The following is a 19,324-nucleotide window of genomic DNA, read 5'->3' as shown; positions in this document are numbered from 1 at the left end:
CCTTTCTGAGTGTGTGGCCTCATCAAGCCTGTTGATGCTGATGCGGAGTGGGAGGGGAGCCCACCTCACAAGACTCCTCCTGTCTGGACAGGAGGGGAAGCAGCCCCCAGGTTGCTGAGGAGACGCGTGTGTTGTGGGCTCTTGGGAAACACTGGGGCCAGGGAGGAGGGAGCAGTCGGCCATCGCGGGCGCCTTAAGCAAGCTCCAGGCAGTTGCTCCATCCACAGAACAGGGCGATGAGGCCCCAGGGTGGGGCGTTGCATCATATTCTTAGAAAGCTGTCTCTGTACCCACATTTCCATCTGGGGCCTTGACAGGCTTTCTTTAATTGCTACTTTTTCACTTCCAAGTTTCTGAGGACAAATCTGGACACAGCTGTGGTGAAATTGACAGTTATTAGCCAACCTTCCCGGGCAGTTAATCAGAGCTGTGTATGGCTGCGACTCTTGTGGGTGATCTTTGGGGAATTCACACACTCTCCTCCGCAGAGGGGATGACTCTGGCCCTCAGAGAAACTGAGGCAAACAGGGAGATTAAGCAGTTTGCCCCTAGCCACACGGTGTGTATGCATGGTGGAGCCCGGAGTGGACTCTGCTTTGCTCTGAGACTGTTAACTGTCCTTTAGCTCTGCCCACCCAGAGAGACAGTGACCTGGCCTGTGGGGTCAGACTGTGATAGTGTTGGAGCAATGCTGTGGACCCCTTATTGTCAGAGGTGCCCTTTCTCTTCTCTCTCCAAGACTCAGTTTTCCCATCTGTAGAGTGGGAAGCTTGAACAAACCACTGGTTATCAAGTTTTGATTTTCCCTTGTGCTTTTATTTGCTAGGGGTGCAACCTAGGGCCCTGTTCACACTGAACCATGCTTTCTCACTGAGGAACAGACCTTCTCTCTCTCTCTCTCTCTCTCTCTCTCTCTCTCTCTCTCTCTCTCTCTCTCTGAGACAAAGTCTCTATATAGCCCTGAATGATCTGGAACTCACTGTGTGGACTACCTCAGACTTAAGAGCTCTGCCTGCCTCTGCCTCCTGAGTGCTGGGGTTAAAGGTATTTGCCACCACACTGGGCTCTGTCTTCACTTCCTAAACACCAGAATGTTTCACGCTAAAGTTGGCTGCAAACAGGCAGGAGGAAGCTCTGTGGGATGAGGAGACCTTCGCAGACAGGACTGTGGCAACAGCTGTGCAGTTCTGTGTGTTTTCTAATAGACTGTGCACTTACAATAAGGGAATTTTATGGTCTGTAAACTATACTCTAATCAGGCTATAAAGAACAAAAGGAATGCTCTTTGGAACACCAGTATTCAGCCCCCGGGCTCCAGGGATTCTTAAAAACCCAGTGGCTGCACCAAGGTGGATGGCCTCACTCCTGGCCCTTTCAGGGTGCTGAGAACGTAGACCAGAAGGTTCCACTTAGGCTCCCATCCCACCTTGTGCCACCTGCCCAGCTCCCTCCCAGCCCCAGAGGGAGCTGGAGGCTCTCGAGTCCTTGCTGGAAGAGAGAGCGACCGAAGGAAGAGCTCCTGTGGACCGTCCTCAGAAATAATTTTCAGTTTTGTTTTGTTTTATCGTGTGTGTGTGTGTGTGTGTGAGAGAGAGAGAGAGAGAGAGAGAGAGAGAGAGAGAGGCAGGCTAGAAGAGGGTATCAGATCCCCTGGAGCTGGAGTTACAGGTTAAGCTGTAACTTAAGCAGTTAAGTTAAGCAGTTAAGCTGCCAGATGTGAATTCTGGAAATCAAACCTAGGTCCTCCACAAGAACAGCCAGGGCTCTTAACCCCTGGGCCACCTCTCCAACCCTCCCTGTGGATCTTTTACCTGAGACAGTCTGGAAGTGGGTAGGTGTGTCCACGACTAACCCTCTGCTCCTTCCAGCATTGATCTAGTGATCTCCAGCAGGTGTGTGATAATGGGCTGTTGACTATAAAGCAGTGAGGGAGGGAGTGAATGACTGAATGAGTGAGTGAATGAATGAATGAGTGGATGATTGACTCAGTACCTCTCCTGAGACCGTAGAGAGAATGTATCTGCAAGTACGGGCACATTGGATGTTGCTCCAAACACCAGACTTGCAAGAAGCAGCCAGCTGAGCAGAGGGCATAATTCACTGGGAAGGTGACAAGATGAGCAACCAAAGCCAGGCCTTGGGGTGGCAGAGGGATCAGGTGACAAGGGCAACCGAAGTCATGCCTTGGGGTGCATCTAGGTCTAGTAACGACTTGCCTCTTGTTTCTTTTTCTTTTCCTTTCTTTTTAACCGTACAGGGGATCAAACTCAGGGCCTACATACTAGGCAAGCTCCCTGGCACTGAACTATGTCCCTGGCCCTCCCTTTGGGCAGCCACCTCAGGATTACAAGGCTCTAACCGTTTGGCAGTCTTGCATTATTCCCTTGAGGTACAAATTCTGAAAGGGCCTCTGATGGGCATCGTGTGAGCCCCAGACCCTCCCTTGGCCAAAACTCATTGGGTGCCTATCCTAACAGTCCTGTGAGGACAGCAACTAATGACAGGCTGAGGAGTGGGCCTCTGAGCCAAACATGGGCTCTGATTTTGCAAGAAAAGGAGAAAAATGCTGGGCAGATCAAAATAACTTGTCTCCTCTACCCACCCAGTGGAAAGTTCCACCGTGACAGAAGATGAGAGTGTCTAAATCAAGAGCAGGGGGTTCAAAATGCCAGGTAAGCTGGGGCCCCGAGCATGGGACACGCCTGGGGTCGCAGTCGGTGCAGGAGCAGATGGAACTGTAGACAGGCTAGAAATGGAAGCCAAAGAGAACTGGATGAACACATTTCTTCTCTCTCCCTTTATACTTCTTGACTAAGTTACTGACTTGATACCGACGGTCTCATCTACACCAGGGCTATTTCCTCCATCCTAAAACCTTTAGGAGCCCTGTGGCTTTGATGAAAAAGTGTCTGAGGGGATGGTCTGAGACAGGCACACTGACGGTGCTTACCCGTAAGCCCCAGTTTTAACTTAGATCAAGAGTGAATAGGAACTGGGTGGTGGTGGTGCACACCTTTAATCCCAGCACTTGGGAGGCAGAGACAGGCTGATCTCTGTGAGTTCAAAGCCATCCTGGACTATGGAGTGAGTTCCAGGACAGCCAGGACTACACAAAGAAACCCTGTCTTGAGGAGAGGGGGTGGGGGGAAGAAGAGTAAATAGGAATGGATGAAGTCGACAAACACCTCCATTGTGCATGCTACATATCTGTTTTTTGATCAGTCAAGGGTCCACAGGAGAAAACTGTTGACCCATTTGGTGGTGGAAACAACCGAGGTTGAAATGACTGACCCACTGATGAGAGGCAGGATTCAAATTTGAACCCAAGACTGACTAGCTCCAAAGACCCTGCTTTAGTCTCTGTAACTATTCTCAGACAGCGCCACCTCTCCAGACTTCCTCAGCTACAAACAACAAGGAACTGAGAGGACCAGCCCTCTGGGTAGATTGAGAAGGAACACTCTAGGTGGGGGCAGCCATCGTGGCCAGGTGGCGGGGTGAGGGTGTGTGTGTGTGTGTGTGTGTGTGTGTGATGTGGTCTTCACATCTGAAGACAACTGGCTAAAGAATCTCTTCAGCTAGAGAACCAACTCTCTGTGAGCTGGAGATGAGGCAGAGCCTGTGAGTCACCACCCTCTGTCTGCCACCTAAAGGAAAGAGATAACCCCTGCCTGGCCCCCCAACCCCTGCTCTCCACCCTTAGGAGTGTCTGTCTTAGGCCCGACACACTCGGAGTCAATCTGGAGTACGTGCTCAATCACACAGACTCCGCAAACAATGCAGGGAAATAAAGTTCTGACAGGAAACGTCATCATATTGACTCACGTCAGGCCCATCCATAAAACAACTGGGGTACCTGGGCCAGCTCAGGGCGCAGGCCTGGGCCTCTCTCCTGAGCCGGGAGGAAGTAGGTGCTGCTGCGGGAAGGACAGCTTCCCCTGCTCTCTGGTCGGGGCTCTGTATTATTCGTCAAAAGAGGAAAAAAAAATACTTTTTTTTTAAAAGAACGAGTCCCAGATCATTGTGGTCTCCATGCCTCGTCTCAGAGGCCTATTGCAAAAGCCCCTCTTCAGACCAAGGAGTTTTGCAAGCCATTTGCCCTGTTCAGGAGAGAAACACGGCCCTCTCCGGGGACCTGTGTCTTCATCTGTCCTCCTTGGCAAAGCGGGCCCTGCTGTGGCCTTGATCCAAGTCTATTCTCGGACACGAGAGGCTGCAGAACGCAGGACTGAAGTGCGCAATGCATGCAGTTACCTAGGACCTCGGATTCCTCATCTGCAGAGTGGGACTGAAGCAAGAGCCCAGGTGTAGATCGCTCGGCACCACGTGTCCTTTCCTGACCTTTCCTGAGCAGCAGCCTGGAAGCACAGCCTGGGTGGAAAGACTACCCAGCCTTTATCCAGAGAGCTTGGGCTAGTCCCTCTCTGCTGTGACCTCATCCGGCAGCAGTGGCCTGCCAGCCTCCCAGGCTGTGACAGGACTATAGGAAATGTCTGTCCCTCAGGCTCCGGACACTGACCTGGGAAGGATCTGAGGACCAAGGTGATATATCTGCCTACTGCCTTGGCACCCCTCAGTTGTGCAATGGTCCCTTTTCTGTCCTGAAATTCGAGCGACTGAGAGTTAAGGCAAGTCCGCGTCCCCTCTTGGTGGCTGAGAATTGAGCTGGTAGCTCTGGGTGGAAGACACTAGAAGTACAGCAGGTAACTTCATGTCCTTCGAGAGTGCAACCAGGCGCCTTCCAGGCCCCAGTCCTTGCACAGCTTTGGAATATCGCATGCCTCTGCCATGCCTAGCACTGGTTAGGCCTTTGTGTGATAACATGCTAACTCTGCTCTCGCCGTCGATTGCCACACGTGGAGGCCAAGGTTCCCTCTCAAGACCACGCTCTGAACAGGCCACTCCCCTGCTCCGGCACTCCCAAGTAATCTCCCAGACTCCTTGATTTAGCCGGCAAGTTTCCTTGAATCCTGGCCTCTACTGAGCTTACCAGCTTTCTGCCACTGTGCTACAGACTCATCCAAGCACCTGCAGGCCCCTAACCCTATCATGGTTCCCACCCGGTGCCTCATGATCTTTTCATCTTTCTGGAATATTCCATTGAACTTATATTTACCCCTCAAGACCAGCTCAAATGTTTCCCTTTCTATAAAGACAGCCCTAAACCATTGTCCAAAAATGTTACTTTCTCCTCTGTTTCCTCACATGCCCTGGGCATGGTCCCACCTCTTCTGCTGCCTTAGATTCACACCAGGAGTGCAATAGGGTAAGGCCTTGGTCTGCTTTATCACCAGCCTCCCAGCCTGCAGGTCAGCCTAGCGAGCAGAGGTATTGACTGGAGGGAGACAGGCCTGGAGAGGGTGTTTGCAGGCCTGGCGCTGACCTCCTTCTGAACTCCTCCTACAGGAAGTGGCAAACACTGATGCTCTCCAGTTTCTTCTTCAAAACCTTCTTCAGCACAGAACGCTAGCCTGAGGCTGGAATGTTCCTCAAAACCTAAGCAAGGTGTGTGAGGCTGGGGAAAGAGCTGTACACAGTTGAGGAGAGGCGAGGGGTGTCAGGACTCAGGCTGGGTTGCACCCTAACCTGTCCAGCTCTCAGGAGGCCGTGCTGCTCCTACACCCCTGCCTGGCATCTATAAGAGTGTGGCAGAAACTGACTTTCCAAAGTTAGGTGAGACTGTAGAGGTCAAAGGTTGTTCAGACTCCAGGGGCCATTTTCAAGCCTTCTGCTCTGGACTTTTTCTGTGTGGAGGCCAGAGGGTCAATCTTGAGTTTTGTTATTCAGGTGCTAGCTCCCCACCCCAACCCCTCCTCATCCTCATCCTCTTCCTCCTCTTCCTCCCCTTCTTCTGTGTCACCGGTGCTATCTGAACTGGAACTCACTCTGTAGACCAGGATGGCTGACCTGAAGCTCACAGAGATCTGCCTCCCTCTGCTTCAAACGTGCTGGAATTAAAGTCATGCCCTACCACCCCTGGTCATCTTTTTTTCTCTTCTTATTTTAGACTTCATCTCTGACTGGCCTGAAGGTCACTGCCGTGTAGGCAAAGCTGACTGACTGGCCAGAGAGCCCCAGGGATCCCCCTGTCTGTGCCTTCGGAGACCCTGGAGTTACAAATCTCCCCCACCGTGACCAGAGGGTTGTGATCCGGTCCTCTTCTGTGCAAGGCCAACACTGCTGACTGGACTGCCTTCCAGCCCTACTAGCTATCCCAGACACCTCACTGCCTCAGGCAGCGTTCCTTCCTACAACAGCAACCGGGCAAGCTGTCCCAGCATCAGGACTCTTGCAGAAGCTCAAAGGTACCGCCCCTGTCTATGGGCTGAGCCAGCGTCGCCTAGAAGCCCCATTAACTTGTTTGTCCACTGGGTCTGTGTGGCCAGCGCCCCATGCCAGCCGCTGCATGCCTGCATTTTAAAAGGTTTTAATGTGTCACTGTTTAACTCTTCCGGGGGAGATATTTTCTTGGCGATAGCGATATTTTGTAAATAATATACTTATTTGGTATCGGGACCGTGGGGAAAGGCAAGGTCAGTACGCAGCTCGCGAAGCTCCTCTGCAGCCCAGGTCGGGCAGGAGGGCAGAAGAAGGCTCCTGAGGCCTGAGGGTCTACAGTGGGTCCGACCAGGCAGTGTTTGGGACACGTCTACGGATCATGACCTGTTGAGGCAAGTGTGAAGACATATTAAAGGAAATCAAAAACAAGTGGCTGAGAAATTCCAGCTGTTGAAAAAAAAAACAAAGGCAGCCAGCCTAGGACTGTGCACTCGGCCTCCCCAGGAGACCTCCCCTCCCAACCCAAGCACACTTGACTTTGCTTCACCTGACTTTCCACCACTAATACACAATGAACTGCAGGTGTGGCCTTTGTTTCGTTGATTTTTTTTGTTTGGTTTTTCTGGGACAGGATCACACGGGAGTCTAGACTGGCCTCGAACTCAATATGCATTCAAGGATGGCCCTGGACCCCTAATCTTCCTGCCTACACCTCCCAAATCCTGGGATTGCAAGTATGCACTCCCATGCCAGGATAATGTGGTGGCGGGGATGGAGCTCAGGGCAAAGAACCCAGGGAATTTACTGTCTGGCTAGACCCAGGTGGGTGATCTCCACCTGGGAAAGTGGAGGACAAGAAAAAAAGCAGGGTTTCCCAAGATTCAGATAGCTGGGACTGGGCCCTTCAGTCTATGACTCTCCAAACATGCTACAGACTACAGATGAGGAGCCCATGGCAGCAGGACAAGGAACAGAGGCACAGAGCAATGACTAGAGGAGTGGAAGCAAGCAGTGGTGGGATGGTCCAGCGGGGGGGGGGGGGGGGGGGGGGGGCATCCAAGCAGCAGTTAGTTAGCACTGCTCCTCAACTGGGGGACGGGAGTTGACAACCACAGGGGATTTCTTTCCCACTCAGTAAATATTCAGAGCAGTAGTTTCACTCCTTGGTTGTTGATTTGGCTGCCTAGTGGCTTGCATGCTTGTTTGGTCGGTTGGCTTGTTGATAGACTAATGATTCAGTTGGTTGGTGGATTGGTTGGTTGGTTAATTGGTTAGTTGGTTGGTTAATTGGCTGGGGGTTTGGTTGGTTGGATGATTGATTGTTCAGTTGGTTAGGTATTCCATTGGTTAGTTAGTTGATCAGTTGGTTAATTAGTTGATGGATTGGTTATTCAGATCATTGGTTAGTTGGTAGGTTGAATGTTCCTTTAGTTGTTTGTTCAGTTGGTTGTCTAGTTGTTTAATTGGTTGATTGTACAGTTGGTTGGGTGGTTTGTCTATAGTTCAGCATGTTAGTTGGTTGGTTGGCTTATTAGTTGGTTTATAATTCAGTTAGTTGGTTGGTTGGTTAATTGGTTAGTTGGTTGGGTTAATTGGCTGGTTGGTTAATTGGCTGGTGGTTTGGTTGGTTGGATGGTTATTGATTGTTCAGTTGGTTATGTATTCCATTGGTTGGTTGGTTGATTGGTTGGTTAATTAGTTGATGGATTGGTTATTCAGTTCATTGGTTAGTTGGTGGGTTGGATGTTCCTTTAGTGTTTGTTCAATTGGTTGTCTAGTAGTTTAATTAGTTGATTGTACAATTGGTTGAGTGGTTTGTCTGTTGTTCATCAGGTTAGTTGGTTGGTTGATTGGTTAGTTGGTTTTGTGACTCAGCTAGTTGATTGGTTGGTGGGTGGGTGTATGGTTCATCTGGTTGGTTAGTTGGTTGGTTGGTTGGTTGGTGGGTGGGTGGGTGGGTTGGGGGGTTATCAGTATGGACAAATATTAGGTTCTGTTGCCTATTTGAAGTATTTTCTGTACTTAAGAAAATTCCATCAGAGGCTGGGATGTAGCTTAGTGGTGGGGCACTTGCCTAACATGTAAAAGACCATGGTGTCCATCTCCAGTACTACAGAGAGGAGGAGTGGCAAGAGTGGGGGAAATGGAGAGGGCCAGGGCAGCAGTTCCAGAACCAATCTGCTTCCCACTTACACAAAAGCATTAGTCCATTGCAGAGAGATTTATTCAGGCCCCCTCTTACAGCCCTGTATCCAGACCCCCTCTTACAGCCCTGTATCTGGGCCCCCTCTTACAGCCCTGTATCTGGGCCCCCTCTTACAGCCCTGTATCCGGGCCCCCTCTTACAGCCCTATGTAGGCCATTTGATGATCCTTGTTAAAGTCCATGTAATTTGTCCACAAAGGAGTTTCACTTTAGTGCCACAGTCATGGATGTGGTAGGGTGTTACCCACCAGGGACTGTGCACATCTCACACACACACGCACACACACACACACACACACACACACACACACACACACACAGGCAACTGGCTCCCCTGCCTCACCATGAACAGGCTGGAAGCACCTAGAAAGTTCTCAAGGTCTCTTGGGCTGCCAGCATGCCTCCCAGTCTCCATCAGATCTGGCCTTTGCCGATGGCTGGCGATAGGGCTCCTCCATGGGCCAACCTCCTCTGCCTTGCTTTTCAGCAAACATTCCAGGGGGGTTGATCAGCCTGTGGTTAATGCAGATTGTCATTCATTTCATCTGTATCACAGCCTGGAAGCAAAAAAGCAAAACAAACAGAAAGCTGTGGGGAAAAAAAAAGAACCTAAATTAAGTCATAAAGGCACAGAGTGTCTGGTTGAATTTGTGAAAACAGATTTGCTAATTCCTTTGTCCTCTATGCTGCTCAGGTGCCAGCATGGAGGCGGCATACTTTTCTGATAGGAAGACCAGGGCGGCTCCAGACTGTTTCTGCCTTCCTGAACTCTGCTGGGGTCCTCCATGGCTCTCTGGAAGGAAGGGGTTCAGTGGGCACAAAAGCCAATAGGGCCTAAACTTCCTGCGGATCCCAGGCTGCATGATCACAAGGCAGGCTCTTTGAAGAGAACCTTTCCACTCAGCAGAGCCCCAAGCTGATGGGGTACTGGGGAGCAATTTTGAGGATGCTCTGAGCCAGAGTAGGCCTAACAGAAGGCCTGCCTCTCCCCTGTCAGGAGCCAGGCCCTGTGCAGGCCGCTTACATTCTGTCCCTTTATCCTCAGAGCGAGCCAGGTGGGGTAGCGCTCCTCAGGTGGCCTTCTTTCTCTGCAGATTCTCCATGACTCAAAAACATTCAGGGCAAAGGATGGCACCTGTACTGAACATACACAGATGTTTTCCCACGTGGTTGTTCCCTAAGCACAGGAGATTGTTCATCCCTTCGACATGTGCACGCCATTCAGCATTTCATGTAACCAAGCAGATTTAAGGGTCTCAGGAAGAAGTTCACAGGTTCTGGGCAAATACACCCTAATGCTACACAACCGGTGTAGGAGTCCCAGAGATATGGGGGAGGGGAGGGCCTATCCTCATCGGTCAAATGAGCGACATGAAGCTTCAGCAAGTCACCCTGTTCTCAGGGTCACTGTGCCTGGGATCAGAGCTGGTTGTGAGTTATGTTAGTAGCAGCCAGGGGCCCAACTCTGAGGTGTGCTGGCAGTGGTCAAAGAACCCTCAGCCTTGGTATCCTGCTTCATCTTCCTGCACCGGGGTTTCTCTATGTCTCACCAGCCTGTTGGTACAAATGAGTCACCTAGCCAGCCAGAGCCCAGCCCCACCCCTGCCCCCACTCACCTGGTACTTTGGCACCCACCTCAGCACTTCAAAGAGCAGGAGTCCCTAAGTCCTTCATGGACTCTCCTTCTTCAAGGTTTACTCCGGAGAGGGTGCTGTCAAGGAATCTGGCAGAGGGGGCCTTCCGGGACCCACTAGAAGGAGGGAACCAGGGCTCTGGTAGCCATTTGTGTGAACAACCTCACTGCTACCCCCACCCTCTGGGACCTTTGCTTTTCTTATCTCTAGAGGAGAGGGGTCCTTTTGGGTCTCAGTATGTCCTCCGAACAGCTACAGACTGTGACATGGGTCCTCAGTGAGACATACTAATAGTTACACCACATAGCCAATGTGCAGTGGGAAAGGGAATAAGGCTATGGTGGGAAGGGACACTCCTGGCTGGGGGAGAAGCCTGTACCACCAGTCACACAGGACTTAACTGGCCAGGTTCTCTGCTCTGGGTTTTCACTAGCTCTACCCACTTGTTCCCCCAAGCCAAGTGGGGCAGGAACAAGCAAAAATGAGGCTCTGACCAAGCCACTGATCTGAAGTCACTAAGCTAATGAAGAGTGGGCTCCTGTAGAAGTAGATCTGAGGAACACTCTTGAATGTGGTCTTTCTGGGAGACCCAGCACTGAGGAATCAGCTCGGCTCAAGTGATCTCCAGTAGAAGCCCTTGCTACATTGACTGCAGTTCTTAGGACAGGATCTCCCCACCCACGCTGTCAGCAGCATAGGAATCCCCTCAGTTCCAGCAGGAACCCGGGGGAGGGGGGGGGGTACTTTCACTCTGGAGCTGGGGAAGCAGCTCCATTGGTAGAACACTTGCCTGGCATGTTCTGTTCCTAGCACTGCATAAAGTAGGTGTGGGATGCAAGCCTGTAATCCCAGAACACGGGAAGCAAAAGCGAAAAGTCAGAAGTTTGGGGCTGGAGAGATGGCTTAGTGGTTGAGAGCATTGACTGCTCTTTCAGAGGACCTTGGTTCAGGTCCCAGCGCCCACATGGCAGCTCACAACTGTCTGGAATTCTAGTTCCAGGGGATCTGACACCCATGGCAAAACATCAATGCACATATAAAATAAAAACAAATAAGTTTTTTTTTAAAAAAAAGACAGCATTCCACAGGATCAGTTTACTTTAAGAAAAGAAAGAAAGAAAGAAAGAAAGGAAGAAAGAAAGAAAGAAAGAAAGAAAGGAGGGAGGGAGGGAGGGAGGGAGGGAGGGAGGGAGGAAAGAAGGAAGGAAGGAAGGAAGAAAGGAAGAAATCAGAAGTGTAAGGACATCTGCACCTACTCAGGGAGTTGGAGCCAGCTTGGCTACATGAGACTATCTCAGAAAGAGGAGAGAGGGACAGAGGGACAGAGAGAGAGAGAATTAGCATCAGTGAGGTTGGGTAACCTTTCTATCCTGAGTGACCATTTCAGGGGGGACCAAAATGCCCCATCTCCTGCTTGTCTTGTAAGCTTTGCACACAGTAGGTGTTCAGTAAACATTTGGGAACAAATTCAGGAAGTGGTTCCTCTGGCTGTGCTGTGTATGCACATAAGTATGCATGCGTGTGTGCATGTGTATGTTCTTGTGTGGAGGTGTTGGCACACGTGTGCCTCAGTGTACATGTAGTGTATGTGTTCTTGTATAGGAGTGTTGGCACTTGTATGTCACAGTTCACATGTACTGTGCGTATCTGTGTGTGTGTTCTTGGATGTGAGTGTTGGCACATGTGTGCCACAGTGCACATATACTCATATGTACTGTGCGTATCTGTGTGTGTTCTTGCATGTGAGTGTTGGCACATGTGTGTCACAGTGCACATGTACTGTGCGTATCTGTTCTTGTATATGAGTGTTGGCACATGTGTACCACAGTGCACTTACAGAGGATGAACTTCAGGTGTTGGTCCCACTTTTCTACTTTGTTTGCGGCATAGACGGTCTCGTTGTTCTTGCACAAGCCAGACTAGCTGGCCTTCCATTCATTCCCCTGTCTCTGCTTCCCATCTCCTAGTAGTGAATGCTGGGATTGCCACCATCCAGGCTACTGCTTTTACGTGCATGCCGGGGACCTGAACTCAGCTCTTCAGTCTTGTGTACCTGCCCAGTGGGCCTTCTCCCCAGCCCCTTCTGCTGGTCTCCAGCAGATGTCAGTGTCTTGGATGATCCTGTAAAAGCCTAAAGAATTGCACTATAAGAGGCTGGGCCACCTGCCTGGCAGGCAAGGGGCCCTGGGTACCCTCCCCAGCACTGCAAACATACCTAAGGAAAGAAACCTAAAGAACATACATGATGAGACCCAATGTTCCAGGGCCTTGCAGGCAGCAAGAGTGTGCCCCTTAAACCTGCCTTTCTTTGCAGTATGTTTTGACTCCGAAAAATGTCTTGAGGCCAACTGTGGTGGCCCAAATCTTTAATCCCAGCACTGAGGCAAAAGCAAGCAGATCTCTGAGTTTTGAGACCAGCCTGGTCTACAAAGCAAGTTCCAGAACAGCCAGGACTACACAGAGAAACCTGTCTGGGGGTGGGGGGTGAGGGGTGGGGGAGAATTAAGAGTCTTGAGGCTGGAGAGATGGCTCAGGGGCTAAGAGCACACACTGCTTTTCCAGAAGACCTGCATTTTCTTCCTAGCGTATCAGGTGACTCACACCTGCCTGGAACTCCAGCTCCAGGTGCAGCTACCCTCCTCTGCCCCTCCCCCCACCATGCTGCACTCGCACGCCAGATGTATCTGCTTTATTTTTATTTTCTTTATTATTTTTTTTTAATTTTTTAAAATATTGTTTTAAAATAGAAGTTGCCAAGTGTGGTGGTGCACGCTTTTAATTCCAGCACTCAGGAAGCAAAGACAGGCGAAACTCTGTGTGTTTGAGGCCAGCCTGGTCTACAGAGCAAGTCCCAGGCTAGCCAAGGCTACCTGGTAAGACCCTGTCTCAAAACCAAGCAAATCAGTCTTTTCCGATTGAGGGGTTTGGAGACGATCCGAGCTGGAGTTTGAATTTACGTTTCCTCGAATCCCAGAGAGGAAGAACTTTTATGTTACACATTAGTCACTTCCATGGCTTCTTCTGGGGATTATCTGTTCCCAATTTACTAATTTACAGCGAAAAATGTCACTGCCAAAGGGACCGGATACATGTGTCCTGCTGCCAGCACTTGAGCTCCCTGTAGGCACAGCACAGACCACAAAAAGCCAAATCAAATCAGAGTGATGCTTGGTAGGCAAGAGGCTCAGGGTGGGGGTGGGGAGCTGGTGAGGAGACTCTAGTGGTCAATAGCACCGGAGACCTGCCTCTATCCGCTTTCTTGCGTGTCCAGCCTCTCTTCAGATGGACATTTGAGTATTAGAAATATGACTGTAGGTGCGTTCCTCTAAGCCCAGCACTAACTCCTCCTCTCTGAGCAGAACAGGTAGGTGTCCAAGGCCAGCCCAACCCCGGCTAAGTAAAGAGCCAGCCTGAGCTACACAGAACTCATCTCAGAATAAGGATCAATGAATACAACCGCACTCAGAGCAAGCCCCAGTTGTCCTAACTGCTCAAGAGACTGAGGCAGGAGGATGGCTTGAACCCAAGAGTTTGAGAACAGCCTGAACAACAGAGACAGAGAGGGACAGAGGAGGAGAGAGACGGAAGACGATGGCTCTCTCTGGTTGAACACACCCCCACCCATCCCCCTTTTATTCCCTTCTGGTTTTATTACTTAAAGACAGGTTCTCACTCTGTAGCCCCAGCTGGCCTGGAATTCATGTTGATCTAGCGTCTCTTCCAAGCCATGCACTTGACCTCTCAGAAGATAAACTGAGCCCTCTTTGCCTCCTCAGCTGCACACCCATTCCCAGATCATTTACAGAGCACAGCTGATACCTTTGGGGTGTCAGCCTTCCTGGTTGGTCACAATCAGAAGTAGTGTTGGGGTCTGTGACACCTGACGCCGTGTTCCTTGCACAGAACAACTGTGCTCAGCGCCTGTAGATTTCCTTTGCTTGGTCTCCAGACCGCTCTCTGACCTCTGCACGGTTAAGTAAGACTCACTGTGACTGAGGCCTTGAGCGTGCAAAGGGAGGGGGGAAGAATGAGAAGAGCCTGACCAGCGTAAAGTTCTGGGTTCAAATCCCAGCACCACAGCGAGGGGAGGAACCAGAGAGGGACTCTCGGAGGGGGTGAGTGTAAAGGACCGTTCATGGAAGTGGAAGGAAACAGGATGTGGGGTGGGCAAGCCTGGGGCCCTCTTGCCTGCAGCTCCTAACAGCCTCTTCCGCAGGGCCCTGGGCCCTCTGGCTTGTTCTCCACCCCAGGCCGCCACAGTCCAAACCAGTCTGAGTCACTCCGCCTCCAGCCTTCCAGGTGTGCTTTTGTGTAAAAATCCAAATTCCTAAGGACACCAGGTGAAGCCCTTCACAGAGTGGCCCCAACTGTTCCTTCCAGCTCAGAGACTTAGATTCCAGTTCTGGTCAGCCACAGCTTTGGTTATCAGATCCTTTTGGCCTGTCTGGGCCTGGCTCCTCATCTGTGGAAGAGGCGCTTTGGGTCCTCTGTCTTGCAGGGCTGTTGACTCTGTAAAGGGGTTTTCTAATAATGAACCACGCAAGCATTATAATAACAGGACAATGGCATCAATGGTGCTTATAAATACGATTACTCCTGGGCTGGCGGGAGGGCATCAGCGGATAAAGGCCCTTGCAGCCAAGCCTAACCATCTGGGTTCAATTCCTGCGAGATGTCCTCTGGCCTCCCACGTGAGCATCCCACACACACTCACAGATACATAAAGAAATGAAACTTTAAGATTTTAATATAATTATTTCTATTCGAATATAAATATAAAAACTAAAATCTTGAAGCTACTTGAAGCCCCAGTCAGGAAGCAAGGGTGGTAGCCATGACCTCTCTGGGCAGAATTTTAAAGCCCAAGATGAAGACGTGGTAGACTCTGTCACGCAAAGCCTTAAGGGGCTCTGACGAGGCCGTGCAGTAAGGTAAACACACACGACGACCAGGCCGGGTACAGCTCAGGTCTGAGCTGTGCTACCCTACAGCTGTGTGACCTACAGCAAGTTAGGGATCACCTACTGTCCCTGAGAGTTTCTGTGGAACATGGCAGGACTGGGAGGGTGTGACTATTGCAAGCCTCTTAGTCACGAGGATCACGAGCTGTATGGGAAGAGGGATTGGACAAGAGGTGGGTGCTGGCCCTCTGAGCCTCAGTTTTTTAATCTAACAATGCAAAAAGGGGAAACTGAGGCCTCCTGTGACAAGCATGCTGGGTGTTCCATGAGTGTTTGTATCTGTCCCAGCCTGACAAGGGGCATAGACACCAGCTCCATGGTCTTGGCAGAAAGCATGGCATTTGGCCCGCTCTGTAGACAGCTAAGGCAGGCGCTCAGAGAAGGAAAAGAGTCTGAGGAAGGTCCTGGAACACGTGACCGGCTGCTTCTCCCATCAGCAGCTCTTAAACAAACAGCATGCTTCCTCTGCTTGCAAGTCCTGGGGACCGCACATGAGGAATTTTTTTCTCTCCTCCTTTTTTTGCTGATTAAGTTCCCCCAAAACCCCCTTAAGAATTTTAATAAGAAATGCAAAAATCAACAAAAGTGCAGCAAAGCCTTTCCTGTTATTAAATAAGGGAAAGTAAATATTGCAGATCGGACATATTTCATAAGAGGATGTTATGTTTGGGTGGGAAAAAAATGACAGAGAAAAGAAAAGGCTAATTTGCTTTCTGGCAAATGTGTCTTTGCTGAAATTTGGTTTCAAATCTGATGACTGGGGCATTATCACCGGCTTTCCTGGAATTTAGGCCTTTGACATATGAGGTGTGTATGCTCCAAAAAGCAGGAAAACTGGGGTTTGGACTTCTGTCCTGTAAACACAGAAGAGAATTCTTTAGTCACCCAGGAAATTATGATCCTTCAGAGGCTACGTGGTCACAACAACCTGAAACAGAGAACAGTTGGACTTTTAAGACTGAGAGATGACATCCTAAACTGACAGCGGTACAGTCTCAGCACAGGGACGAGGACAGCTGCTGCTGCTGCTGCTGCTGCTGCTGCTGCTGCTGCTGCTGCTGCTGCTGCTGCTGCTGCTGCAGAACAAGGCTTTGAACTCTGCCTCTGCTTCTGCTTCTCTGTGTCACCTCAGGTAAAGTACACAGCTATTCTCCCTCTCGCTTTTCTCCTCTTTAAGATGGAGAAGGGTTCCTGGCAACGCAGCTTAGAGGGTGAGAAAGCTGACTGCTCTTGCTGAGGACCCGGGCTCAATTCCCAGTGCCCACACGGCAGCTCGCAGCCGTCTGTAACTCCAGTGCCAGGAGGCTCGAGCATTCTCTCCTGGCTCCACAGACACCGCATGCCTGTGGTGCACATACACACATGCAGGCAAACACCCATACACATAAAATAAACCAAACAAAACCCAAAAGAATGAAAATGAATGAGCTGAGTGAGCAAATGCCCTTTACTAAGAGCAGTGGGGTGAGCACACGGTGCTGTTCTGGTTGCTATGGAGGGACTCCTGGTGGAAGCAGCTTCCAGGAGGAAGGGTTTGTCTTTGCTCACAGTTTCAGGGATTGTGGTCAGGTCTGCGCTGGGTGCCTGCAGCTTCTCACACCACAGTAGAACAGAAGGCAGGAGCCTCATGAGCCACTTCTGCTAGCTATGCCACTCCCTAAAGTGCCATGGCCTCCCAAAACAGCCACTAGGCAGAGGCCGCATGCGCAAGTACATGAGCTAGAGCAGAACACTACACGGGCAAAGCCTAATATGCAAATGTACGGTCTAGAACAGAACACTATGCGGGCAAAGCCTAAGGGTAAGGAATAAAAGAGCAGAAAAAATAGGCTTCTGCAGGCAACATGCTCAGCTCACTATGACAACTGGAAAGGAGGGAAAATGTAAGAGAAAAAGGTCACACAGCCATGCACCTAAGAGTGGAATGCGCTCTGAGGCATGAAGAAGAGGTGACGATGCTGCTACGCATGCCTCAGCTATCCAACCTGCACACCTCGGCCGTCCGGTCTAGCCTGTTGCACGATAAAGCCATGCGCTCTAGCCTGCTACACATCAAAATACAACCTGCTGCCTCCATCTGCCATTGACCAAAGCATCTTTATGTGGCACCTGGGGTCACATGACTGCCTCTTTCTCTGTCCTGATCAGCAGAACACTGACACTGTGATTTGGCATGCTGGTTAGCACAGTCCTGGAAAACAAAAAGCAAAAGTGAAAAGTGAGTTTACTTTCTGGCTAGAGCACCTGGCACAAGAAAGCGGGTGCCGCCCTGCAAGGGCACGTGTTGAGAAATGGTCCGCGTGACCAGGGCTTCAGAGAAAATGGCCAAAGCAAAGGACAGCAGGCAACGGGGCCCAGGGTGTGGCGCTGCCAGCCAGCAGCTAACAAGATAGAACTATATGGTCCTGGCTTCCTCTGTCCTCTGTATGTCGTCCCTATCCCCGTCCCCGCCCCACTCCCTCCCCCGCCCAGGGTCCTGATGGTCTCACCAGCCACATCCATCTCCCCAGAAGGAGTGACAGAAGCAAGGGGGTGGGGGTACCTGGGCCCAGAAAATGCTTGGGAATGGGACCTCACCAACTACAAATCTCAAAATGTGTTTGTAGGACCAGAACTGGGGCTTGTCCTTCCCAGCTATCCTCAGGCCTCAGAACGCTGTTGCTGCCTTTAGCGCCCAGACAAGAAAGCCAGGTTTGGTGTCATCCTATTTGAATTTCCTTCCCTAAAGTATCCTTTGTATTTACATAAACAATAGAAAAAATACTACGGCAATCACTCGTATATCTATCACCTGGTTAATTGCGATGGTTTACGCTTGTTCTGTTTTTTATTTTAAGAAATAAAGTATTAGAAACAAAGTTTAAGTCCCTTTATCCACCGCCAAGTACCATAGAATACTGGGCATTGATATATGAACAAATCTTTTTATACATCCAGTGTGTAATGTTGTATGTTTTAGTTTTCAAAAATAAGATGTATATTATCTTGCTTTTATCATATATTTGAAATTTGTCTATCAATACATTTCTGTAGATACATATTAATAACAGTCAGTTTGGGTTTCTTTTTCCTGCTGCACAGTATTCTACTATATGTGTCTATGGTACATTTTTGAACGTGCCTTTCCTTCTAAGGAGGATCAATTAGGTTCTCTTTGTCTCTCTCTTTCTCTCTCTCTCTCTCTCTTCTCTCTTGGTTTTTTGTTGTTGTTGTTATTTTGTTTTGCTTTTCAAGACAGGGTTTATCTGTAGCTTTGGAGCCTCTCCTGAAACTAGTTCTTGTAGACCAGGTTGGCCTTGAACTCAAAAAGATCCATCTGTCTCTGCCTCCCAAGTGCTGGGGTTAAAGGTGTGTGCCACCACCACCAGCCGGTTGTCTCTCTTTTAAAAACAAACAAACAAAAAACCCTACATGTTACCCATTTTGATTTAAAGGAGTAAGAGGGCCGGAGAGATGTGTCAGCATGGGAGAGTTCTGGCTGTTCTTCCAAGGGACCTGAGTTACATTCCCAGCACCCACACCCAGTGGCTCAACTGCCTGTCACTCCAGCGCCAGTGGGTCCAATAGCCTGTTCTGGCTTCCCAAGCAGTTCAGCGAGTGCACACAGAGATGGCACTCACTGATCTGTCCTGCGGAGGACTGGAGTACAATTCCCGGCACCCACATAAAGCAGCTCACAATTGCCTGAAAGTCATACACAGACACATATGTAGACACAGTTTTAAAAAGGAAAACCTTTGTGTCTCTTTGGGTATGGACACACAAGTTTCTCTAAGAAACTGACCCCACAGTAAGAGATATTTGATTGTTAAATGAAGGCATGAGATAGGTAGGAGCAACAATTTTGGGATCCAGCACCCCCTCTAATGTGTCCCCACCTCTGTGTGACCTTGAACGAGTAATACGAGTGTTGCGATCTCTAACTCGGAGGCTCAGTGTCCCTCTAAAAAGCACCAGGAATGGTGGCTTATTTCCCTCAATAGTACTATGGTGGTTTGGGGTTATTTTGGTTTGGTTTTTGCTTTTCTGGCAACCACGATAGGCTGGAGGGTAGGCTGGATACCCTTTCCAACAAACCAGAACCTTGGGAACTCCGGGCTCACTGCTCGCCACAGGGCTCCACTTCCTAACTAGCAAGTTAAGGCGAACCTCTACTTTCCAGCTCGTGACATGGGCATGTGGCCAACACGTTTCCAGCTGCACAGGCCTACATGGGTCTCTCCTTTCCTAAGGCTCAACAGATTC

General features: G+C 50.1%; 1 long non-coding RNA gene across 2 annotated transcripts; it reads left to right on the top strand.

Moving 5' to 3' along the window:
• The first annotated feature begins 1,944 nt into the window (after positions 1-1,944).
• On the top strand, positions 1,945-6,860 carry LOC146895246 (uncharacterized). Of its 2 annotated transcripts, none has more exons than XR_015000977.2 (2): positions 1,945-2,672; positions 6,008-6,860. It is a non-coding gene; the product is annotated as an uncharacterized LOC146895246 (long non-coding RNA). The 2 variants fall into 2 exon arrangements; XR_015000976.2 differs by lacking the exon at positions 1,945-2,672 and adding an exon at positions 4,716-5,505.
• Positions 6,861-19,324: the final 12,464 nt, after the last annotated feature.

Source organism: Myodes glareolus, chromosome 3 (assembly GCF_982192425.1).
Source record: "Myodes glareolus chromosome 3, mMyoGla1.1, whole genome shotgun sequence".
Lineage (NCBI taxonomy): Eukaryota > Metazoa > Chordata > Mammalia > Rodentia > Cricetidae > Myodes > Myodes glareolus.
Note: the sequence above shows the minus strand (reverse complement) of the source record. Positions and strands in the feature narration are given on the sequence as shown.